Source organism: Salvelinus alpinus, chromosome 22, assembly GCF_045679555.1.
Source record: "Salvelinus alpinus chromosome 22, SLU_Salpinus.1, whole genome shotgun sequence".
NCBI classification, from domain to species: Eukaryota; Metazoa; Chordata; class Actinopteri; order Salmoniformes; family Salmonidae; genus Salvelinus; species Salvelinus alpinus.
In genome coordinates this window covers 29,157,279-29,184,693 of record NC_092107.1, presented here as the reverse complement: position 1 = coordinate 29,184,693, position 27,415 = coordinate 29,157,279, and the positions used below count along the sequence as shown (strand labels likewise).

At 43.4% G+C, this 27,415-nt stretch overlaps 1 protein-coding gene across 4 annotated transcripts in view; it reads right to left on the bottom strand.

The window, feature by feature from the left end:
- LOC139549383 (glycerophosphodiester phosphodiesterase domain-containing protein 5-like) overlaps positions 1 to 25,623 on the bottom strand; it is a 135,320-nt gene extending 109,697 nt beyond the window's left edge. For 3 of the 4 annotated variants that reach the window (XR_011669876.1, XM_071359837.1, XM_071359839.1), the window contains exon 1: positions 25,273 to 25,622. The gene's annotated coding sequence lies outside the window, so the exon portion shown is untranslated. Of the gene's footprint in view, positions 1 to 25,272 lie in introns of all 4 variants that reach the window. The other variant, XR_011669875.1, reaches the window with a different exon arrangement.
- Between the last annotated feature and the right edge of the window lie 1,792 nt (positions 25,624 to 27,415).

The window sequence follows — 27,415 nt, the reverse complement described above, 5'->3', positions numbered from 1 at the left end:
AACAAAACTGCATGATTTTGTTGAATTGAAAGGAGAAACAGCAGAGGAGATTGCACCTGGTGGTCATCCAAAAATGTAACCTGCAAAACAAAGTCGTGGCATTCTCTGCCGACAACACAAATACCAACTTTGGAGGACTGAATGGGCTGGGGAGGGTCAATGTCCATACCAAAGTTAAAAATGCTCTGCAGCGGGAGGTGATTGGCTTAGGTTGTCCTGCCCACATCATTCATAACACGACCAGAACAGCTTTGGTTATGATTCCCCTTGATGTTGAGTACCTGCTCACAAAGATATTTGGATATTTTCACCGTCAGAGTAGAAAGACTGAAGAGCTTTTGTGAGTTTGTTGGCCAGGAGTACCATAACACTTTAGGACACAGCAATGATCGCTGGCTGTCCATGCTCTAGAAAGAGTGCTGAAAAGGTATGTGCCATTTAAATCCTTTTTTCTTTCTGACGACAAATGCCCTGTTGTCCTGCGAACAATGTTTGAAGATCCACTGACTGAACTTTGGCTGGCCTTTGTCCATGGAAACTTGACCGTATTCAGTGACATGATCAAGATGCTTGAATGCCAGGACCGCTGTGCTGTGGAGTCAGCTGCAATTCTGAGAAACATTGAGGCAAAATAGACTGCAAGATGTGATGACAACTTCATTCCAGTTTTGGTCAGAGGACTTCTGAGAGAGCTTGAAGGAAATGGAGCAATGTCTAAAGAGAGCTCTCTTAAAACATCCCAATCATTCTTCACTACGGCTGTGAACGACTTACAAGCATGGGGAAAGCACACAGATAATCTAAAAGATTTACATTGTCTCCTTTTAAAAGGGCAACCTCAGCGTGAAGAGATCCAGAAGGCAGCAGGCACACTGCAGGAAAAATGCCCCAATGTGACCATCAATGAGGATGCATTGTTTGACGAGGTTAGTGGCCTGCAAGAGTTCCTAAAGGGGGGATCGCTTGAAGAATGGAAAACATCTGAGACCCCACTTAGTCAGAGATGGAGCACGGTGGTTACCCACTTCAAAGAGAACGACATCCCACACACTAACCTGGCTAGATTAGCGTCGGTTGTCATGTGCTTACCTGGAAGTAATGCACCAGTCGAGAGTGTTCTCCGAAATGAATGATATATGGACAGCAGCAAGAAATAGGTTCCTACCATCAAGGCCATGCTTATTGTGAAGACAAACTTCAACCTCCCCTGCCAGGAGTTCATGGAGAAGCTGGCCAAAGACAGATCAATCCTGAAGATACATTCTTCTGAGAAATATACAGATTTGGTTGGTATAAGTATATTATGTAGTTACCAATCTCATCATCGTCTTATTTCTTTATTATCTTAAGTATTTCACATATACTATTGTCTGTTTTTTCAATTTTGCTCATGTTTTCTTCTGCTCTTATTCTACCCAGACTACCAGGACCACTGAATGGCTGTTCAGATTGGACAGTTCTGTCTTGTCTGTAGTGTTTCTGTAATATAGTTGTTTTCTCTATCACAGTGTGCCTGTTAGACTAAATACATGTAACCGGAATCGTCCACCCTTTTTTATTTCATAGATAATAACATTGTATATTTTAATGATATATTGACCGCCGAACTGGAAATGTCCCCAGTTTTAATTTCAGAAATCTGGTCACCTTACTTTTGAGGAGATGGGAAACATTGCCCATGCTACATCAATGGGCCACGTGGTGCATTCTGGGCGATTCTGGGACAAGGAGCACTCTCCTTCAAGGAGTGAATGGGAGCTAGCTCAAAAACCAAACAACCAAAATTTCATCAACAAGAAGTACAACATTAAAAATATTTTCAGAGATGTGAGATAATTAACTGGCTACCTTTAGTATCGTATAGCTTTGGAATCGTGACATTGCATACTTGAGGAAAATAGGCACGTTTCTCGACATCTAGAAGGGATTGCGCGATGATTGGCTATTGGCTATGAAAAGCCAACTGACATTTACTCCTGAGGTGCTGACTTGTTGCACCCTTGACAACTACTGTGATTATTATTATTTGACCATGCTGGTCATCTATGAACATTTGAACATCTTGGCCATGTTCTGTTATAATCTCCACCCGGCACAGCCAGAAGAGGACTGGCCACCCCTCATAGCCTGGTTCCTCTCTAGGTTTCTACCTAGGTTTTGGCCTTTCTAGGGAGTTTTCCTAGCCACCGTGCTTCTACACCTGCATTACTTGCTGTTTGGGTTTCTGTACAGCACTTTGATATATCAGCTGATGTAAGAAGGGCTATATAAATACATTTGATTTGATTAGCTTAGCAAGCACGTGACGCAGCATGATAAAGTGAACGCAATTGATCGACAGTCTGCTGGGTGGCACGTTATACATTCCTTCATTCATTGGATTCCTATCTTCTTTCTATAATACCCCCGGCAACAGCACCCCTCTAGCGACACATTTTCAAAAGAATGACTAGCGCCAAATCTAGCGACTTTTTCTGGTGTTATTGGAGACTGAAGTGAAAGCACTTATCATTCTTACTCTTCTCAACAGGCAGCGGGTGCTGCCGTGGGCCCCACCCCCATCCCAAAGCACTCACAGGCGGCCCAGTCCTCGCGCTGCAGTCAGAGCAGGAGATGTTCACCCCTCCACGTCCAGACTGCAAATGAATCGCGCATGCCGGAAGCCGCCGCTGGCTGAATTAGGGCCAGACTAGTTACCATAAATTTCTCACATTGCCATTGACAGTTTTTTCTATTGTCTTTTTTTGGTCCATTTAGATTGTTAATGTAGATTGTATACAAAAAATATGTAAAAAATGTTATGGTTAAAAATGTTCATGTTTTACTGTGACTTGTTGTAGGTTTCTAAGTGGACCATAAGGTTAAAAACCAAACCAAATTAAGAAAACTAAACTAAAAAACTAAGTAACTCCGCCAGAGTGTCCCTTTTGGGTCACTTTTGCCGGTCCCAAACCCGGATAAAGGAGGAGGGTTGGAATTGTGACATAAAAACAAAAATCGACGAAGTTCATTTGTAGGTCTTAACATATTTAGGGTGTTTTTTACTCACTTTTTGTCTCTCCCACAATGTTATTTATTCCTCCTTCCTACAGCGTCCATCACAAGTACATGCACATGGCCAATAATGCAAATTAGGCGATGACGTCATTTCGCGACTTTTAGGACAGCCAATAGCTACTTTCCTTACTGAGGAGTTGGCAACACTGCACCATGCAATGCACCCTGGCCTAAAGAGGCAGACAAATAGGAAAAGTGTGCTAGACCCTCCGTTAAATTACACATTTCCTCGAGGTAGGAATGTCGCAAAAATATGATAAATGGCTCATTTGAGAAAAGACATCCTCACGAGTTATGAGATCAGCCAGTATTGAAATCTGACATGTATGATATACATTTCCGCGATCTAAAAGTCGTATTCCTATTAACTTCCAGTGTAGTGAGACTGACTTCATCACGGTTCTACGTCATACCTGCTGGATTTCTGCCTGCTTGAATGCCAGTAACTCAGATACACATGAAATGACCCAGGGAAATCGATAGATCATCACTCAGAGATGCACAAAAACAATATAACATTCAAAATGGGTGAACCGTTCCATTAATGATCATTACCCTCAGGTCTTTTAGAGGATGTTGCTGCCTGCAGGCTTGTCTGAGACCTGAGGACTTCCTCACCATCAACCAGACATGGTGTAATACGCGCTTCTGGCTAGCAATCTCCACGCAGAACAGAAGCAAGTCTGATGTGTTCTAACACTGTCCTGCAGACCTGTGGGCAAGGCTGGCTGGCTGGCTGGCTGGCTGGCACCTGCCTCTATTGCTGCTTCTCTACTATACCAAAACTGACAGCAGGTGTAGGCCATCTGGGATCCCTCCTCTCCACCTGAGTTTCAAATCAAGTAAGCCTGTCTTCTATATAGAGGTCGACCGATTAATCGGAATTAGGGCCGATTTCAAGTCTTCATAACAAATCGGTATCTTTGGACACTGATTTGCAGATTTTTAACAAAAAAACTTTTTTTTAACACCTTTATTTAACTAGGCAAGTCAGTTAAGAACACATTCTTATTTTCAATGACGGCCTAGGAACGGTGGGTTAACTGCCTTGTTCAGGGGCAGAATGACAGATATTTACCTTGTCACCTCAGGGATTCGTTTTTGCAACCTTCCGGTTACTAGTCCAACGCTCTAACCACCTGCCTAACATTGCACTCCACGAAGAGCCTGCGTGGCAGGCTGACTACCTGTTACGTGAGGGCAGCAAGAAGCCAAGGTAAGTTGCTAGCTAGTTTTAAACTTATCTTATAAAAAACAATCAATCTTAACATAATCACTAGTTAACTACACATGGTTGATGATATTACTAGTTTATCTAGCGTGTCCTGCGTTGCATATAATCGATGCGGTGCCTGTTAATTTCTCATCGAATCACAGCCTACTTCGACAAACGGGTGATGATTTAACAAGCGCATTTGCGAAAAAAGCACTGTCGTTGCACCAATGTACCTAACCATAAACATCAATGCCTTTCTTTAAAATCAATCCACAAATATATATTTTTAAATCTGCATATTTAGATAATATTGCCTGCTAACATGAATTTCTTTTAACTAGGGAAATTGTGTCACTTCTCTTGCGTTCCGTGCAAGCAGTCAGGGTATATGCAGCAGTTTGTGCCGCCTGACTCATTGCGAACTGTGTGAAGTCCATTTATTCCTAACAAAGGCCGTAATCAATTTGCCAGAATTGTACATAATTATGACATAACATTGAAGGTTGTACAATGTAACAGCAATATTTAGACTTAGGGATGCCATCCGTTAGATAAAATACGGAACGGTTCCGTATTTCACTGAAAGAATAAACGTTTTGTTTTCGAAATTATAGTTTCCGGATTCTACCATTTTAAATGACCAAAGGCTCGTATTTCTGTGTTATTATTATGTTATAATTAAGTCTATGATTTGATAGAGCAGTCTGACTGAGCGATGGTAGGAACCAGCAGGCTCGTAAGCATTCATTCTAACAGCACTTTCGTGTGTTTGCCAGCAGCTCTTCGCAATGCTTCAAGCATTGCGCTGTTTATGACTTCAAGCCTATCAACTCCCGCGATTAGGCTGGTGTAACCGATGTGAAATCGCTAGCTATTTAGTGGGGTGCGCGATAATAGCATTTCAAATTGGTGACGTCACTCGCTCTGGGACTTGGAGTAGTTGTTCCCCTTGCTCTGCATGGGTAACGCTGCTTCGAGGGTGGCTGTTGTCGATGTGTTCCTGGTTCGAGCCCAGTTAGGAGCGAGGAGAGGGACGGAAGCTATACTGTTACACTGGCAATACTAAAGTGCCTATAAGAACATCCAATAGTCAAAGGTATATGAAATACAAATCGTATAGAGAGAAATAGTCCTATAATTCCTATAATAACTACAACCTAAAACTTCTTACCTGGGAATATTTAAGACTCATGTTAAAAAGGAACCACCAGCTTTCATATGTTCTCATGTTCTGAGCAAGGAACTTAAACATTAGCTTTTTTTACATGGCATATATTGCACTTTTACTTTCTTCTCCAACACTTTGTTTTTGCATTATTTAAACCAAATTGAACATGTTTATTTTATTGATGTATTATATTAAGTTACAATAAGTGTTCATTCAGTATTGTTGTAATTGTCATTACTACAAATTAAAAAAAACATTTTTTTAAATTAAATGGGAAAAAAAAAAATATATATATATATACAGTGGGGAGAACAAGTATTTGATACACTGCCGATTTTGCAGGTTTTCCTACTTACAAAGCATGTAGAGGTCTGTAATTTTTATCATAGGTACACTTCAACTATGAGAGACGGAATCTAAAACAAAAATCCAGAAAATCACATTGTATGATTTTTAAGTAATTAATTTGCATTTTATTGCATGACATAAGTATTTGATACATCAGAAAAGCAGAACTTAATATTTGGTACAGAAACCTTTGTTTGCAATTACAGAGATCATACGTTTCCTGTAGTTCTTGACTAGGTTTGCACACACTGCAGCAGGGATTTTGGCCCACTCCTCCTTACAGATCTTCTCCAGATCCTTCAGGTTTTGGGGCTGTCGCTGGGCAATACGGACTTTCAGCTCCCTCCAAAGATTTTCTAATGGGTTCAGGTCTGGAGACTGGCTAGGCCACTCCAGGACCTTGAGATGCTTCTTACGGAGCCACTCCTTAGTTGCCATGGCTGTGTGCTTCGTGTCGTTGTCATGCTGGAAGACCCAGCCACGACCCATCTTCAATGCTCTTACTGAGGGAAGGAGGTTGTTGGCCAAGATCTCGCGATACATGGCCCCATCCATCCTCCCCTCAATACGGTGCAGTCGTCCTGTCCCCTTTGCAGAAAAGCATCCCCAAAGAATGATGTTTCCACCTCCATGCTTCACGGTTGGGATGGTGTTCTTGGGGTTGTACTCATACTTCTTCTTCCTCCAAACACGGCGAGTGGAGTTAAACCAAAAAGCTCTATTTTTGTCTCATCAGACCACATGACCTTCTCCCATTCCTCCTCTGGATCATCCAGATGGTCATTGGCAAACTTCAGACAGGCCTGGACATGCACTGGCTTAAGCAGGGGGACCTTGCGTGCGCTGCAGGATTTTAATCTATGACGGCGTAGTGTGTTACTAATGGTTTTCTTTGAGACTGTGGTCCCAGCTCTCTTCAGGTCATTGACCAGGTCCTGCCGTGTAGTTCTGGGCTGATCCCTCTTCTTCCTCATGATCATTGATGCCCCACGAGGTGAAATCTTGCATGGAGCCCCAGACTGAGGGTGATTGACCGTCATCTTGAACTTCTTCCATTTTCTAATAATTGCGCCAACAGTTGTTTCCTTCTCACCAAGCTGCTTGCCTATTGTCCTGTAGCCCATCCCAGCCTTGTGCAGGTCTACAATTTTATCCCTGATGTCCTTACACAGCTCTCTGGTCTTGGCCATTGTGGAGGTTGGAATCTGTTTGATTGAGTGTGTGGACAGGTGTCTTTTATACAGGTAACGAGTTCAAACAGGTGCAGTTAATACAGGTAATGAGTGGAGAACAGGAGGGCTTCTTAAAGAAAAACGAACAGGTCTGTGAGAGCCGGAATTCTTACTGGTTGGTAGGTGATCAAATACTTATGTCATGCAATAAAATGCAAATAAATTATTTAAAAATCATACAATGTGATTTTCTGGATTTTTGTTTTAGATTCCGTCTCTCACAGTTGAAGTGTACCTATGATAAAAATTACAGACCTCTACATGCTTTGTAAGTAGGAAAACCTGCAAAATCGGCAGTGTATCAAATACTTGTTCTCCCCACTGTATATATATATATATATATATATATATATATATATGATTTCTTCAAACCAAGCTGCTTACCTATTGCAGATTCAGTCTTCCCAGCCTGGTGCAGGTCTACAATGTTGTTTCTGGTGTCCTTTGACAGCTCTTTGGTCTTGGCCATAGTGGAGTTTGGAGTGTGACTGAGGTTGTGGACAGGTGTCTTTTATACTGATAACAAGTTCAAACAGGTGCCATTAATACTGGTAATGAGTGGAGGACAGAGGAGCCTCTTAAAGAAGAAGTTACAGGTCTGTGAGAGCCAGAAATCTTGCTTGTTTGTAGGTGACCAAATACTTATTTTCCACCATAATTTGCAAATAAATTCATGAAAAATCCTAATGTGATTTTCTGGATTTTCTTCCCTCATTATGTCTGTCATAGTTGAAGTGTACCTATGATGAAAATTACAGGCCTCTCTCATCTTTTTAAGTGGGAGAACTTGCACAATTGGTGGCTGACTAAATACTTTTTTGCCCCACTGTATGTATATGTATATAAATCGGCATCTGCTTTTTTGGTCCTTCAATAATTGGTATCGGCGTTGAAAAATCATAATTGGTCGACCTCTACTTCTATACTTTTTTTGCAGTCTCAAGAAGCTATGAAAGTATTTGAAAACGTATGACTACAGTAGCAACAGTTTGTGTGAGGGGACGTTCCGTGTGGTTGGTTTTTAGAACACTTTTAGATACAGAGGCTACATAGCTAGAGCTATTACAGTGCACTAAAGGAGACTTAATAATACTCTCATCACTCAGCCACGTAATTGTCTTTGTAAAATGACTTGTTATGGACCATGAACTTTTAGGGATGAAATTTAATCAGAAATTATACTTATTTATGGATACTCAGGACATACTAGATAGTGGAATGGAGAGAGATCATTAATTATACTATGGTCCGTTTGATAAAACTGCGAATTATATAGCAATTCATAATGTGTAATTGCAACAATTTGCCCAGCTGCTCCAGGACAGACGCAGTAGGCCTACTGTTTAGTAAGAACTCTTTACAATTCACGATGCGCTCTTCCCAACGGGGCGATTCGCCTCTCATTTTGACCTTTCCCCACACAGATGGGGATTCTTACCTAACAAATCACATGGATTCCTATTCCTGCTCTTTTACAACAAAAAGGCCCTTGGTTTTGCCAGCAGAGAACCTCTGTCAAAGACTGTAGAGATGTATCTCGGTGGCATGGTTATACCTCCACATGAAAAATAACCCCTAGAAAAATATATTTCCCCTTTAACTGCCTCTAGTTTGTTGGCTGAAGCAGCTTCTCAGATGAAGGAGCAACAGAACCAGGCCCTCCGTCTGAACAAACAGTGCTTTGACTGGCCGATCTCATGTTGCATACACTTCCCCCTGGGGCGCGTCCTCAAACCTTGTCCCGTCTGCCTCACACAATGTTCCCTGTATCATGCTGGTGTTGCCTGCTCAGTATTAAAACAATGGCTCAGCTCTCCCTCCCAGTCTGTCTGGCAGGTCGAGGTAGGCCAGGGAAAGTAATTCTGGTGTTGGCTCCTAATCATAGGTGCTGATACAGTGGCCTGGAAAGGAAACTGCTGACAAAGGCCTTTGTGGCATGCAGACACAGGAGGAACTATTGTTGAGTTGTGTGAACGAACAAACGCCATCGCCATTCTCATTAACTCATTGTGTGCTCTACAGTACAGCCCGTGTTTTACTGTACTGAACGTAGACACAGGCAGTATCCAGGCAGGTGCCATCTGTATGGATGGGCAATAGATGGTTGGTCGGTACGGTAGCCATCTGTCTGTTGTTGGCATCACACAGAGCTATGTCCTCTATCAGGGGACTGATCTGTGCCAGGTGATGTTCTCCTCACTGAGTTGAGGTAGACAGTCAGGGACAGACAGGCAGACAGACAAGCACAGTCTGTTAAGCAATCCTTCTCCTTGAAAATCTCTTTACCATATAGAGAGAGCTGCAGCGCTACTGACTTCTAATCATTGGAAGGTTCATTTCATACTTGTTTTACAGGACAAACATTTGTGTCTGCAAAGAGAAGGAACACTGTTGGCTCTGACTCACCATATGGTTAGACTAGTGTTGCCTTTCACCGTGGGGGTAGAAATATGACATAATTGGGTGCCTCTAGCTTTGAGTCGCTATGGAGACTAAGTAAACATGTCAATTAGTGATGGGGGGGAAATCTATACAGATACATGTCAGGATATTATTTTTGACAATATCAAATATTATTTTTGCGCTAGTTCGCTATACCTGCACCAAAACTCCAGTATTTTTCCTTCATAGCCTTTTCTCCATCTTCTTTATAAATAGGGAGCCAATTTGTTTTCAGCACTTTTATTTCCATGACTGATCAACACTTTTCTTATGGCTCTCTTGTCCTTCTGCAGCAGTCAGGTGAACAAAATGTTTGGAACATCGAAACACAAAAATCAGTAACGAATCGCAATACATATAGAAACCGAGATAAGCGTGAGAATAGCAATACATATCGTATTGTGATAATATCGTATCGTCCCTGGCAATTCCCAGCCCTTATGCCAATGATGTTCAAAGAAGATTTAATTGCTAGCAATAAGCGGGGTAAAATCTTTACTGATCTAATCAGGTAAAGGAATCAGCATCATGCTTCAGTACAGCTGGCGCCTCAGCTAGTGCGCTCGCATACTCCCTTAAAAAGACCTTAACTTGAAAAACGAGGAAAAAGCGGCAATAGTACCGTTTGTCCAGTATACACTTTCCTCAAACTCAAGAAATCATCCAATAGTATTGAGGAGTATACTACCTCAGAGGCTTCATCAATAAGTGCATCGACGACATCTTCCCCACAGTGACCGTACATACATATTAGGGATGCGCAATATATTAGGGATGCGCAATATATAGTCGGTAAGCATATCGGAATCGGACGATATTAGCTAAAAATGCCAACATCAGCATCGGCCCGATGTTAGGTTTTGCACATCGGCGTTAAAAACTTATGTCAAAGCTGATGTGCATACCTATATAACGTAGGTAGATGACAAGAAAAATACAGTGCTACACAGAACAAAAGCAGAAAAACACTAAGCACACACTTCCAACAACTAAAAAAGTTCAAGTCGAGCAGTCATTTGAAAGAGTAAGAAAATTTCAGCGGGACACCGCAAAGGCGAAATCCATTAACACCAAGATAATGAAATTCATTGCTCTTGACAATCAACCGTTCTGTCGTGGATGATGTTGGCTTTTGCCGACTGGTCGAGTACCTCAAGCCCCGGTACACACTGCCAAGTAGGCGCTATTTTTCAGATGTTGCCCTACTGGAGTAAAAGTATCGTTGAAACTTATATCCCTGAGCTACTTGGACTGCGATTAGCTTCACGACTGACATTTGGACCAGCGATGTCAGCCCCATGAGCATGCTGAGTGACAGCACAGTGGGTCGATGAGGATTTCATACTGAGGAAAGCCGTATTGCATGCTCAAGAATGTGCTGGTTCTCATAACGCTGCTGCCATTTCAATGGCATTTGAGAACATGAATACACTCATAGCTCCATTTGAACAACTCACTCGAGAAATAAGATAATCTACTGCGTATGCAGCAGACATGATACTATCAGTAATGGCATTGAAATGCCTGCTCAACAAAACTGCCGACAAAGAACGTGGGGTTAAAACTTGCAAAAGTACTTTAGGCTATGAACAAGCGATTCGGTGGCATTCTCTCGGAGCCGCTTTACGGTGCTGCCGCCATGCTCGATGCTAGGTACAAGGACCGCTACTACGATGCAGACAAGAAACAGGGTTTGCGTAAAATATTACAGACACAGCTGGACAAAATGGAAAAGGACACAAAAACAGTGCACACCGAGGAGGAGAGGCCACGGACAGACAGAGCTGAAACTTCAAGGCTTGACATGTACTGTAAGATTAAATTCTGGTTGAGACTGAACAAATTAACAACGAAACAGCACAGCAAGTAAGTGAAAGAAATAGGTTTTGATTACCAGTAAAACATAATGTGGACAAAATAACTTTTTGGTCAGTTTGTGTGTGTGTGTGTGTGTGTGTGTGTGTGTGTGTGTGTGTGTGTGTGTGTGTGTGTGTGTGTGTGTGTGTATTTCAACTATTTAACTGTACTAGAATGATTCAAATATCAGTATAGTTTTTTTTTGGCAAGGAGAAATATATCGGTATCTGACAAATGCATCCCTAGTACATACCCCAACCAGAAGCCATGGATTACAGGCAACATTTGCAATGAGTGAAAGGCTAGAACTGCCGCTTTCAAGGAGCGGGACACTAATCCACTAATCCGGGTGCTTGCGTTTAGCGCAAGAAATTGCGCTAAACCCTCAAACGAACCACCAAACAGGCAAAGCATCAATACAAAACTAAGACTAAATCCTACTACACCGACTCTGACACTCGTTGGATGTAGCAGGGCTTGCAAACTATTACGGACTACAAAAGGGAAACCCAGCCGCGAGCTGCCCAGTGACGCAAGACACCAGACAAGCTAAATGCATTCAAGGCAAGCTAAATGCATTCAAGGCAAGCAACACTGAAGCATGCATTTGAGCACCAGCTGTTCCGGATGTAGCCGATGTGAGTAAGATCTTTCAACAGGTCAAAATTCACAAGGCCCAGACGGATTACCAGGACAAGTACTCAAAGCATGCATGCACCAACTGGCAAGTGTCTTCACTGACATTTTCAACCTCTTCCTGGCCGAGTCTGTAATACCTACATGTTTCAAGCAGATCACCATAGTCCCTGTGCCCAAGAAAGTGAAGGTAACCTGCCTATGATGACTACCGTCCCGTAGCACTCACGTCACTAGCCATGAAGTGCTTTGAAAGGCTGGTCATGGCTAACATCACCATCATCCCAGAAACCCAAGACCCACTCCAACTCACATACCACCCCAACACATCCACAGATCAATCGCATGCCCCACTGCCCGTTCCCACTTGGACAAAAGGAACACCTATGTGGGAATGCTGTTCATTGACTACAGCTCAGCTTTCAACACCATAATGCCCTCATAGCTCATCACTAACCTAAGGAACCTGGGACTAAACACCTCCCTCTGCAACTGGATCCTGGACTTCCTGACGGGCCGCCCCCAGGTGGTAAGGGTAGGCAACAACATCTGCCACGCTGATCCTCAACACTGGTGCCCCTCAGGGGTGCTTGCTTAGTCCCCTCCTGTACTCCCTGTTCCCCCACGACTGCGTGGCTAACCACGACTCCAACACCATCATTAACTTCGCTGACAACAACAGCGGTAGGCTTGATCACCAACAACGATGAGACAGCCTATAGGGGGGTCAGGGAGGTGTTGTGTCAGGACAACAACCTCTCCCTTAATGTGAGCAAGATAAAGGAGCTGATCGTGGACTACAGGAAAAGGAGGTCCGAACAGGCCCCCATTCACATCGACGTGGCTGTGGTCGAGCGGGTCGAGTGTTTCAAATTCCTTGGTGCCCACATCACCAACAAACTATCATGGTCCAAACACACCAAGATAGTTGTGAAGAGGGCACGACAGGAGACAAAAGATTTGGCATGGGTCCCCTGATCCTCAAAAGGTCCGACAGCTGCACCATCGAGAGCATCCTGACTGGTTGCATCACCACCTGGTATGGTAACTGCATGGCATCCGACTAAGACGCAACAGATGGTAGTGCGTATGGCCCAGTGCATCACTGCGCTTCCTGCCATCCAGGACCTATATACAAGGCGGTGTCAGAGGCCCAAAAAAATGGTCAAAGACTCCAGTCACAGTCAACTATTCTTTCTGCTACCGCACAACAAGCTCCTTAACTTCTCTGCGCTACGGATCCCTTTAGCGGGATCATTTTCCTAAACAACCGCTGAATTGCAGGGCGCAAAATATTACTAACAATATTTATAATCATGCAATCACAAGTGAAATATACCAAAACACAGCTTAGCTTGTTGTTAATCCACCTATCGTGTCAGATTTGGAAAATATGCTTTGCAGCGAAAGCAATCCAAGCTTTTGTGAGTGTATCAATCAATGCTACAACAGCTAGCCCCAAATTAGCATGGTCACGAAAGTCAGAAAAGCAATAAAATTAATCGCTTACCTTTGATAATCTTCGGATGTTTGCACTCACGAGACTCCCAGTTACACAACAAATGTTCTTTTTGTTCGATAAATATTACTTTTATAACAAAAAAACGCCATTTGGGTTGCGTGTTATGTTCAGAAAACTAAAGCCTTGTTCCGTTCTACGAAAATTCCAAAAAGTATCCGTAATGTTCGTAGAAACATGTAAAATGTTTTTTTATAATCAATCCTCAGGTTGTTTTTAACAAACATAATCAATAATATTTCAACCGGACCGTAACCTATTCAATAAAAGAGAGAAAGAAAATTAAGCGCTACCCCTCTCGCGTGCAGGAACTAATCAGAGGACACCTGACTAGTTTTGAAAAATCTCGCTCATTTTTCAAAATAAAAGCCTGAAACTATGTCTAAAGCCTGGTCACAGCCTGAGGAAGCCATTAGAAAATGAATCTGGTTGATACCCCTTTAAATGGAAGACGGGCCAGGAAACACAGATTTAAAATTTAAAAAAAATCACGTCCGGGTTAGATTCTCTCAGGTTTTCGCCTGCAGAATCAGGTTTGTTATACTCACAGACAATATTTTGAAAGTTTTGGAAACTTTGTGGAGTGTTTTCTATCCTAATCTGTAAATTATATGCATATTCTACGATCTGGACCTGAGAAATAGTCTGTTTACCTTGGGAACGTTATTAAAAAATGTAAAAGAAATCTGGCCCCTAGCGTCAAGAGGTTAACAGCTTCTACCCCCAAGCCACAAGACTGCTAAACAATTAATAAAATGGGCACCTGGACTATTTACTTTGACCCCTCCCCCCCTTTGTTTTTACTCTGCTGCTACTGGCTGTTTATTATCTATACATAGTAACTTCACCCCTACCTACATGTACAAATTACCTCGACTAACCTGCATCTGTCAGGTATGTGTAAATGGCTGCAAGGGAGTCAGGCGTAGGAGAGAAGATAGTGGGTAGCAAACGGAGCTTTTACTTAGGTGAGCCAAAAGTACACGGCACAACGAACGCAAAATACAATACGGGTTGACATAACCCAGCGCACCAGACATACGTGCGCATACATGAAACAGATAAACAATACCACACAAAGACATGGGGGGGGGGAAAGAGGGTTAAATACACAACACATAACGAGGGAAATGAGAACCAGGTGTGGAAAAACGAGACAAAACAAGTGGAAAATGGATCGGCGATGGCTAGAAGACCGGCGACGTCGACTGCCGAACACCGCCCGAACAAGGAGAGGCATCGACTTCGGCAGAAGTCGTGACAGTACCCCCGCACCGACGCGCGGGTCCAGCAGCGCGTCGACACCGGCCTCGGGGACGACCCGGAGGACGAGGCGCAGGGCGATCCGGATGGAGACGGTGGAACTCTCGCAGCAGAGAAGGATCCAACACGTCCTCCACCGGAACCCAGCATCTCTCCTCCGGACCATACCCCTCCCAGTCCACGAGGTACTGAAGGCCCCTCGCCCGACGTCTCGAATCCAGTATGGAACGAACGGAGTAGGCCGGGACCCCCTCGATGTCCAGAGGGGGCGGAGGAACCTCCTGCACCTCAGACGCCTGGAGCGGGCCAGCCACCACCGGCCTGAGGAGAGACACATGGAACGAGGGGTTAATGCGGTAATCGGGGGGAAGCTGTAACCTATAACATATCTCGTTCACTCTCCTCAGGACTTTAAATGGCCCCAAAAACCGCGGACCCAGCTTCCGGCAGGGCAGGTTTCGGGTCGAGAGCCAGACCCGGTCCCCCAGTGCGAACACCGGGGTCTTACTGCGGTGGCGGTCTGCGCCCACTTTCTGGCGCAGCACGGCGCGCTGAAGGTGGACATGGGCGGCGACTTATGTTTCCTCCGCGCGCCTGAACCATCCACCGCAGGTGCCTCGGTCTGACTCTGATGCCAAGGAGCCAGAACCAGATGGCAGGTTTTTATTGGCTTGTTCTGTTTGTTTGCATTATATTTGTATTTTCATTCTACTTTACTATCATCGTCTATGGGGACATTGTCGTCCCACATTTTATGTGTTCAAATGATGTAACCGTCTAAAAATTAAAAGTTGACTACAATGTTATCTTGGAGTTTATCTATATGAATTGAAGTCGTTTTACAAAATCTGAATTCTGTGGCCTCCATAGACTTGGGTGACTGATACACCTTGTTCACTACTGTGGTACTACTATTCAGTGTTTTATACTGTACTTTTATACGGGCTGAGCTTCCTCGAGAAGAAGGCACAGGGGCGGAGCTTCGGTGGAGTACCCGAGCGCTGAGAGAGCACAGCTCCTATCCCAGCCTCAGACGCGTCCACCTCCACTATGAACGCCAAAGAGGGATCCGGATGAGCCAGCACGGGAGCTGAGGTAAACAGAGCCCTCAGGCGACTAAAAGCCCTGTCCGCCTCAGCTGTCCACTGCAAGCGCACAGGGCCCCCCTTCAGCAGTGAGGTAATGGGAGCCGCTACCTGTCCAAAACCTTGGATAAACCTCCGGTAGTAGTTGGCAAACCCTAAGAACCACTGCACCTCCTTTACCGTGGTGGGAGTCGGCCAATTATGCACAGCTGCAATGCGGTCGCTCTCCATCTCCACCCCTGAGGTGGAAATGCGATACCCTAGGAAGAAGACAGACTGTTGAAAGAACAGGCATTTCTCAGCCTTGGCGTACAGGTCATGCGCCAACAGTCGACCAAGCACCTTGCGCACCAGGGACACATGCTCGGCGCATGTAGCGGAGTATATCAGAATGTCATCAATATACACCACTACACTCTGCCCGTGCAGGTCCCTGAAAATCTCATCTCCAAAGGCTTGGAAGACTGATGGAGCATTCATCAACCCGTACGGCATGACGAGGTACTCATAGTGCCCAGAGGTGGTACTGAAAGCCGTCTTCCACTCATCTCCCTCCCGGATACGCACCAGATTATAAGTGCTCCTGAGATCTAGTTCTGTGAAGAAGCGCGCCCCGTGCATTGACTCTATCGCTGTGGCTATAAGCGGTAGCGGGTAACTATACCTCACAGTGATCTGATTCAGACCCCGATAGTCAAAACACGGGCGCAGACCTCCCTCCTTCACAAAAAAGAAACTCGAGGAGGTGGGTGAAGTGGAGGACCGAATGTATCCCTGACGCAGGGATTCGGAGACATATGTTTCCATAGCCTCCGTCTCCGCCTTTGAGAGGGGATACACGTGACTCCTGGGAAGTGCAGCGCCTACCAGGAGATCTATCGCACAATCACCCTGTCGATGAGGTGGTAATTGAGTCGTCGCATTTTTGGAGAAGGCGAGAGCCAAATCGGCATATTCAGGGGGAATGCGCACAGTGGAGACCTGGTCTGGACTATCCACCGTAGTAGCACCAACGGAAACCCCTAAACACCTACCTGAGCACTCTCGCGACCACCCTGTGAGAGCCCTCTGTAGCCAAGAAACAGTGGGGTTATGACAAACTAACCAGGGTAGGTCCAGCACCACGGGAAACGCAGGAGAGTCAATAATGAATAGACTAATTCTCTCCGTATGACCCCCCTGCGTCACCATGCCCAAATGGAGCGGTTACCTCCCTAATCAACCGTGACCCTAATGGTCGACTATCGGGAACGATGGGGATCCCTAAACTATGGGCAAATGATCTGTCAATAAAATTCCCAGCCGCGCCTGAAGAATCGACAAGCGCCTTATGCTGGGAATGCGGTGAAAACTCAGGAAAAGTAACAAACAAAAACATGTGTGCAACCGAGGGCTCTGGGTGAGAATGGTGCCTTCTCACCTGGGGTGACGCCAGAGTGTCCTGCCTGCTGCCTCGAACCCTAGAGGAACCAACACGGCACCGACCAGCAGTGTAACCAGCAGTGTGACCTCTGCGGCCACAGATGGTACACGTGAAAGCCTCTCCTCCGGTCTCCCTGTGCGCAGCACCTCCAAGCTCCATAGGCACCGGAGCAGTGGTGCTGGGAAAAGGAATCGACAAAGCCCTCTCTGGACGTCCGCGGGTGACCAGCAGGTTATCCAGCCGTATTGGACATGTCCACCAGCTGGTTGAAGGTAAGAGTGGTATCCCTGCAGGCCAACTCCTGACGGACATCCTCGCGCAGGCTGCAACGGTAGTGGTCGATGAGAGCCCTGTTGCTCCATCCCGCTCCGGCGGCCAAGGTCCGAAATTCCAGTGAGAACTCCTGGGCGCTCCTCGTCCCCTGCCTCAGGTGGAACAGACATTCACCGGTGAATTGCGTGAAGTCATCCAACGCCGCATCTCCTTCTCCCCACACGGTGTTGGCCCACTCCAGAGCTCTCCCTAAGGGGCGGACACCCTCTTCCTTCCCGAGGGAGCTGGATAAACGTTGCTCAGGTAGAGGTCCAGCTGTAGCAGGAAACCCTGGCAACGTGCCGCCGTCCCATCATACTCTCCGGGAAGGGCAAGACGCATCCCACTGGAACCGGGTACAGGAGGGACGGGTAGTGAGGACCTCTGTTCTGCTGGGGGAGGTACTGGAGGACCTCCCTACCTCTCCCAGTGAGCCATCGTCTGAACGGCGGACCCACAAATTCTCTATAGGGTTGAGGTCAGGGCTTTGTGTTGCCCACTCCAATACCTTGACTTTGTTGTCCTTAAGCCATTTTGCCACAACTTTGGAAGAATGCTTGGGGGTCATTGTCCAGTTGTTCTGGGATTGATTTGCAGTTCTCGCACCAAAGTGTGTTCATCTCTAGGAGACAGAACACATCTCTTTCCTGAGTGGTATGACGGCTGCGTGCCATGCGTCCCATGGTGTTTATACATGCGTACTATTGTTTGTACAGATGAACGTGGTACCCTCAGGCGTTTGGAAATTGCTCCCAAGGATGAACCAGACTTGGAGGTCTACAATTTTTTTTCTGAGGTCTTGGCTGATTTCTTTTCATTTTCCCATGATGTCAAGCAAAGAGACACTGAGTTTGAAGATAGGCCTTGAAATACATCCACAGGTACACCTCCAATTGACTCAAATGATGTCAATAAGCCTATCAGAAGCTTCTAAAGCCATGACATCATTTTCTGGAATTTTCCAAGCTGTTTAAATGCACAGTCAGCTTAGTGTATGTAAACTTCTGACCCACTGGAATTGTGATCGTGAATTATAAGTGAAATAATCTGTCTGTAAACAATTGTTGGATAAATAACTTGTGTCATGCACAAGGTAGATGTCCTAACAGACTTGCCAAAACTATAGTTTGTTAACTTCTTATGGCCGGGGTGCAGTATTACGTAGCTTGGATGAATAAGGTGCCCAGAGTAAACTGCCTGCTACTCAGGCCCAGAAGCTAAGATATGCATAGTATTAGTAGATTTGGATGGAAAACACTCTGAAGTTTCTAAAACTGTTTGAATGATGTCTGTGAGTATAACAGAACTCATATGGCAGGCAAAAACCTGAGAAAAAATCCAACCAGGAAGTGGGAAATCTGAGGTTTGTAGGTTTTCAAGTCTTTGCCTATCCAATATACAGTGTAAAATTTGGTCCGATTGTACTTCCTACGGCTTCCACTAGATGTCAACAGTCTTTAGAACCTTGTTTCAGGCTTCTACTGTGAAGGGGGAGCGAATACGAGCTGTTTGAGTCAGGTGTCTGGCAGAATGCCATGAGATAAGTCTCGCGCGCGGCCGTAAGCACGAGCTCTTTTCCTTTCTAAAGACAAAGGAATTGTCCGGTTGGAATATTATTGAAGATTTATGATAAAAACATCCTAAAGATTGATTCTATACATCGTTTGACATGTTTCTACGAACTGTAATGGAACTGGCGTCTGAACTAAGTGCCTGCGCTTTGTGAATTTGGATTTGTGAACAAAACGCGCAAACAAAAAGGAGGTATTTGGACAGAAATGATGGACTTAATCGAACAAAACAAACATTTATTGTGGAACTGAGATTCCTGGGAGTGCATTCCGATGAAGATCATCAAAGGTAAGTGAATATTTATAATGCTATTTCTGACTTCTGTTGACTCCACAACATGGCGGGTATCTGTATGGCTTGTTTTAGTCTGAGCGCTGTACTCGGATTATTCCATGGTGTGCTTTAGCTGTAACGCTTTTTTGAAATCTGACACAGCGGTTGCATTAAGGAGAAGAATATCTTTAATTCCATGCATAACACTTGTATTTTCATCAACATTTATGATGAGTATTTCTGTAAATTGATTTTGCTCTCTGCGAAATAACCGGATGTTTTGGAAGCAAAACATTACTGAACATAACGCGCCAATGTAAACAGATTTTTGGATATAAATATGAACTTTATCAAACAAAACATACATGTATTGTGTAACATGAAGTCCTATGAGTGCCATCTGATGAAGCTCTTTGGCTGGAAAAATGGCTGTGTTTTTCTGTGACTAGGTGCTGACCTAACATAATCGCATGGTATGCTTTCGTCGTGAAGCCTTTTTGAAATCGGACACTGTGGTGGGATTAACAACAAGTTTATCTTTAAAATGGTGTATAATACTTGTATGTTTGAGGAATTTTAATTATGAGATTTCTGTTGTTTGAATTTGGCACCCTGCACTTCCACTGGCTGTTGTCAAATCGATCCCGTTACCGGGATTTCAGCCGTAAGTTTTAACAAGAAATTTGTGGAGTGGTTGAAAAACAAGTTAATGACTCCAACCTAAGTGTATGTAAATGTCCAACTTCAATTGTATATGCATGAACTCTTCCGAACTGTTTAGTTTGGGGAGCGTGTGGACGCCTTAAGACAGGCTGTTTGCCTTTATACAAAAACCAAAGATAGAAGTCATATGATTGAAAGTACTATACATAAGGTGAGAATTTCAAATCCCCAGTCTAGCAGTGGAACTGACCCACCCCCCCCCCCCAAATCACATTCTTGTCCTCCAGTGGTAGTGCTAAAGGGGTGTGGTTAGGCATGCAGTGACCCCATTCTTACATTAGGCCTACTCATCACACCAGGATACATGGGGGGGTCAGAGAGAAGGTGTGTCTTTACTGGAGGTAGGGTGTCAAAGAGAGGGTAGGTGGTGGTGGAGGGCTTAACTCCCAACGGGACAGGCTGTAATAATACGCTCGCTCACCATCTTCCGCTCCCACATGTTAATTAGGATAATACCACACTGCCATCTCATCTCGACTGCTAAACATGCAGTTGTTGCCTTAGTGATAGAAGCTCTTATTATAGACGTAAGACCAACAGCAGATCTTGACTGTTGCCTTCCTCAAGGAACACACACTGGCTATAAAAGAAAACGATGGCACCATTTATGGAATAAACATTCCTCTGGCAGTTCATGCCCCCAAGAGCAATTATGCAAGCAAGATGGGCTGCATGATATTCTTAGACAAAGAAATGTTGAGAACCGCACCAGTGCAAATGGACAAAGCTTATGCTCGAAATACATAAACAAAAATTGTCTAAGAAAAGGTTCCAGATATTAGAGTCCATCACGTAACATTTCATGTCATCTTAACATTTGTATTATGAGCCATTTATAAATAGGTTAACAGTGAGACTGATATTCTCTTCCTCAGAATCAATTACTGTGAAACTGAAACTGACTCAAACTCTAGTCAAGGTGTAGGCTGTAGGCACCCCAATCAGTGTGTTTGGTGTGTACACATGAAACACATAAGAATAACTGTTGAGGACACAAGTGCATTCCATGGAATGTTCTAGTCCATTTTCCTGTGCCTGTCCTAGCCAGACTGCTGCAATAATGCGGAGTTATCCATAAAAAATGACACATTTCAGCATCTAGACAACAATATCTGTGATGACTGATGTTTTTAAGTTCACACTCGCCAATAATACGAGACATCTAGTCTGTCTACATCAGAGTGTAGAGAAATTGACACTCACCACTCAGGTTTTTGATGCCAAAGTAAAATGCATTGCCTCACGCAACACACGTCAGTCAAAGTTGATAGCATTTTTGACAGAGCATAGATAGCAGACGACACCATTCTGTATACTTCTGGCCCTTCTTTGGACACTGTGTTAACTAACCTCCAGATGAGCTTCAATGCCATACAACTCTCCTTCTGTTGCCTCCAACTGCTCTTAAATGCAAGTAAAACTAAATGCATGCCCATCAACCGATTGCTGCCTGCACCTGCCCGCTTGTCCAGCATCACTACTCTGGAAGGTTCGGACTTAGAATATGTGGACAACTACAAATACCTAGGTGTCTGGTTAGACTGTAAACTCTCCTTCCAGACTCACATTAAGCATCTCCAATCCAAAATCAAATCTAGAATCGGCTTCCTATTTCGCAACAAAGCATCCTTCACTCATGCTGCCAAACATACCCTCGTAAAACTGACTATCCTACCGATCCTTGACTTCGGCGATGTCATTTACAAAATAGCCTCCAACACTCTACTCAGCAAATTGGATGCAGTCTATCACAGTGCCATTCATTTTGTCACCAAAGCCCCATAAACTACCCACCACTGCGAACTGTACGCTCTCGTTGGCTGGCCCTTGCTTTATATTCGTCGCCAAACCCACTGGCTTCAGGTCATCTATAAGTCGTTCGTAGGCAAAGCCCCGCCTATTCTCGGCTCACTGGTCACCCCCCCCGTAGCACGCACTTCAGCAGGTATATTTCACTGGTCACCCCCAAAGCAAATTCCTCCTTTGGCCGCCTTTCCTTCCAGTTCTCTGCTGCCAATGACTGGAACGAATTGCAAAAAAAATAAATCACTGAAGCTGGACTCATATCTCCTTCACTAACTTTAAGCATCAGCTGTCAGAGCAGCTCACAGATCATTGCACCTGTACATAGCCCATCTGTAAATAGCCCATCCAACTACCTCATCACCATATATATATTATTTTTGCTCCTTTGCACCCCAGTATCTCTACTTGCACATCTCACTCCAGTGTTTAATTGCTAAATTGTAATTAATTCGCCACTACGGCCTATTTATTGCCTTACCTCCCTAATCTTACCTTATTTGCACACACTGTATATAGATTTTTTCTATTGTGTTATTGACTGTATGTTTGTTTATTCCATGTGTAACTCTGTGTTGATTGTGTCGCACTGCTTTGCTTTTATCTTGGCCAGGTCGCAGTTGTAAATGAGAACTTGTTCTCAACTGGCCTACCTGGTTAAATAAAGGTGAAATAATTTATATATATATTTTTTTTAAATATCATACCTTAAAAAAAAGAAATCTGCTTTTTCTACTTGGTACTGGCAGGTTCACACGACCTTATTCATGATTTCCTCTATGTACATATCTGCAGTTTGTTTTTATGCATTTTGAAATTCGCCATACATCAGTGAAGGCCGCTGATTGGCTGAATACCCAGGGCACGAGGTGGTTGGAGTTGTCAACCAAGCAGCAGGACAGAAATATGATGCCAAGTTTTTTGAACTACTGGTAGTTGCTTTATGCATCTTCTCAAAGAAATCTGTGCATTTGAACAACAGCATAAATACACCTATTTCACTTTTGCTTGTCAAAAACCAAACGCTCACTGCAGCACATTCTGTTAGGATTTATGTTTAAGCATAATAGCCTGTTAGCATATTGGTTGAAGAGGAATATTGTTTTGTTACACACATACACAAACTATACAGAGGGGTGTGGGTGTGTAGGTGAAAGGACTGACCAACACAGGCCATAAAAGTTGTGGACAGTCTGGAGAGGGGAGGGGTGCATCTCTCTAGACCAACGAGGAGGTTAGAATACTGGACAATACCATATTAGGAACTGTTTTAGTGTAGAATCGACAGACCCAAGACGGTGCTAATCTACCCAGCAACCAGATGTGGACAAAGGAACGCGCCAAGGGGCCAGCAAAGTGGGGCAAAGTCTAAACCAAGCCCAGCCTCTACTGTGATAGGCTAACAGACGCGTTGAAACGACGTCATCACGGTATAAGAACAGCTGTTTACGTACTTCTTGCCAGTTCTCTGTTCATCCTGCGCAGTGAAACAGCGAACCCGTATATACGAAAATTGCATTTGCCATTCATTGTTTACTGTAATTAAACATAATTAAAGAAAGTTAGCAGACCTTGCATTTTATTTATCCTGACACCAGATGTGTTACACGCAGCGTTCACAATTCTGCCACTGTTTTGAACAGATTATATTATACTATTTACTGTTTAGAATGAGCAGCCAGCGAACGAGTGCACTAGGTAGAACGCAACCACCATGCAAATGCAATAAGTGAACACACATCTAACAATGTCACAAAGAATGATACACTAGCCAGTTAACTTTCATTTTGAAATAACTTCAAATTTCAGAGTTAGTCAGATATTAGTTTTGAAAGACATGAAATTGTCATGGGAGCTAGCAAGCTACCAACTAGCTAGCTGCTTATCAATTTCAGAGTTAGTCAGATATTAGTTTTTAAAGACATGAAATTGTCATGGGAGCTAGCAAGCTACCAACTAGCTAGCTGCTTATCAATGATCGACTGGTTCATTATTTAAAAAAATAAAAATGTAATAAAATAAACAAAACAAATATTTCTGTTAATCAAAATTACTGTAGCTGCCTAATTCATTTGATCATGCTTTGTGATACACCCGGTTTAATACAGTTGTAGTCCACACAACATGTTGCCCTGTCACCTAGCTACATTAGAACCTGATGAATAACATGGGGGGGAAACAATAAGCCACAGTCTTGCTTTTTTGTCCTACCAGATCCGCCATGAGAAGGTTCTAGCTAGTGTTCTAGTTAGTTGGATGTAGAGGTCTGGTTTATCAGTTCTCAGGCTTCCATGACTGTTATGATTATTTATTTACAAGTTAATTACAATTAGCTTTTTACTTTAACGCCATGTGTACCTGATAGAGCAGATCTAGTCGTGCGGAAGTAAGCCATATGGTGCGAGATAAATATTGGGAGGGAGACTAGAGCAAACATTTGAGCGAGACAAGACAGTCTATTTTTTATTTAACTAGGCAAATCAGTTAAGAACAATTCTTATTTACAATGACAGCCTACCCCGGCCAACGCTGGACCAATTGTGCACCGCCCTATGGGACTCATAATCACAGCTGGATGGGATACAGCCTGGAATCGAACAGGTACACATTTAAAACAAAATCCATTAATGGTGCGATATTTCAATTAAAATTGGTACTTTTTTTTATCACAAGTGTGTGTTTTTTTGGCAATTACAAGTGGAGCGCCGCCCCAACGTCCTAATGGGAGGGCCGCCGATGCCATACCACAATTCAGAGATGCATGTGAATTAGGGTATGTGCATTAGTCAAAAGGGGGCTGTTATCCTATGTTTTACTGCTGCTTCATACATCCATAGATCTGGAAGTGAAACCTGCATGTTCAAGAATAGTGAAAGTTACTGCCATTGATGCCAGATTTATTTGTCCGTAAATTGGACAGATGAAAATGCCTGTAAAGGCTGGTTGTCTGAGGCGGTGTGTAGCCTATAAATAGATAAATAATACATCCTTAACTAAATATAGTCATATTTTCTCCCAATACAGTTAGGGTTTTCCAACCATAGGCTATGTCTCGCATACACGGGCGTGCCCTTTGTAGCCTATTAGGTTAATTCAAGGTGTGAATTAATTAATATTTCATAAGCGTGCCATGCATGTGAGCTTCTGAAGTTACTAAATTTACAGAAATAAAAATGCAACAACTTCTCCTGAGTGAATGAACAAATGGGTAGGTTACTTTGTCACAAAAGGTAAATAACCACCGGTTTTTGTTCCTCTTCAACAAAAAACGACTTTGATACCATGTCATGGCACCCACTTACTTCAACTGCTCAGATAATCGCTTGGATATGACAACACTCACCTTTATCAATTATTTCAGGCTTTTTCTCCCATGTGAAGTTGTAGGAATATTTTACGAAGTCCTCAGACCAACTGTCCTCACACCACGCGACAAATGGGCTGCTGTCTGTGTTGAGGTGGGTGGCCACCAAATGTTGTCAAAAGGAAATGTGTCCTGTCACAACAAAGGAAAACCATTCGACCCAGAGTTATTCCACAAAATTCAACCTCGTGGGTTTATGCTACATTGAAGTGTGTATCAGTTTAACTTCGTTTTCTCAGTAAATATTCCAAGGTTAGAGTCTTCTGAGGTTAATGCAAGCCTTGCCTATGAACACCGGGAGAGTAAATCAATCGACTGACTACCAGTGGGCGGAGTTGTAGCTTTTATTTTAAAGGGAAAGAGCGTCACCCATCTTCCGGCACGCGACGTCTCCCATTGTAAGAAGCATGAAAAGGCTGAAAAACAAAGGATGAGGTTATGATCATGTAAAAGTAATCAAATATAGCTCCATAACCCACATCATACACACAGTAAAATGCTATATATAGTGGCTCTGATGGGGCACGGCCAAAAGCATCACTGACTCAATAGCAATCTATTAAAGAAAAAGTGTTAAAACACCTTGAGACTGTTGGTGGACAGTCAACACCACCCAGTAGACTAGAGGAACAGGAACCCCACTGCTGTCACAAATCTGAATCTGAATCTGTCACTACAGCCATGATCATTTATTCAGATTGTGGGAGGGTGAAGTGTGTGAATCCAAAAAAAAGCAATTATACAGATTTTTTTTGTTTTTATGTGCACATGGCAGTATTCATACCTTGGTTTCTGTGGTAAATGTGAATGAAAAACAACTTTTCACTTTTGATAATGTTTTTTATACAAATCCCTTTGTATAAACGCCTCTGGGATTTTCATTGAAGGGATGCTGCTGTGACTGAGTCTTGTAAGGGTTTAGATAAACCAAAATGAACTGTAGATGATACATGTGATCTGCACAACATACCAATACCAATTGTACATACCTTTGTCTGCCTACTGGTCAGTATACCTGCAGACTCAGACACACACAAAAGTTCAGTCATCTGCACCCAATGCAGCTACAGCCTTTAACATATTCTTACCTCTTTGTTGATTGATATCCATTGAATTGTGTCCATCTTCTGTTTTAGAAAATGGACAAAATGTGAAACAACACTACCATTTCTACAAATAAAAAAAATAAAAAAATAGATGGTATGATCATAAAACAATATCAATTTAGATCAAACAAGGGAGAAACCTTACCTTACATTGAGGAGATCTTTACATTTTTCTCTGCCTGCACCTGCTGTCATCTCAAATCCAAATGTTTCAGTTGGGCAGTTAGGTTCGAACCCCCACCAACTAAGGAGGTTCCTCGATGAACCCCTCCCCCTCTGGGGTTCTTGGAAGAACCTTTCGGGTGCATTTTTCAGAGCCAAGAACCCTAAGGTTCTTTGAGGAACTTTTAGGATCTTAGAAGAACCCTTGTTGGACCCCACATTTTTTTTGTGTAATATCAGGTGCTAATAAACTGTCAGCTCTCTTCATTCATTATGTAAAACTTTAATGTAAGGATTTTTTAAAATGTAGATTATGCAACTCTCAGGACAATATTATGTTGTTTTGTTTGCATAATTGAGGGTAAAAAAGGCTTGTGTCATTGATTCTCACTCACCCAAACGGAACTTACTGTCGTTAACAGAACCAGGCTTTGATAAACAGCAGCTTCTGTTCTGGTTGGGGCTCAGCTGTTAATTTCATACCATTTAATCTCTGCCCAAGTTGCAATTGCGCACATCCAGATTTCCCACACAAAGAATAGCAACATTAGAATGTCCTAAAAAGTGCAGAATAAAATTAACTCTACATTTCATAGTATATATTTTGTATATGTTCATAGTGTTATAGTTTTCATCATAATTAAGGCCTGATGTTTTTTCCTGACCATGTTACCTGATCAGGAAAAACTCTAGGCACTAGTTATAGGTGTAACTTTCTTTCTATCAAGTAGTTGAATCTGTGGTTGGCATGACAGTGCATCCCTATCTCAAGCGGAAGGGGAATTGTGACCAGGAAATAAATATATATTTCTATGTATCACTAAGGAAACAGAAAAGGCTTTCATTGCTATCAT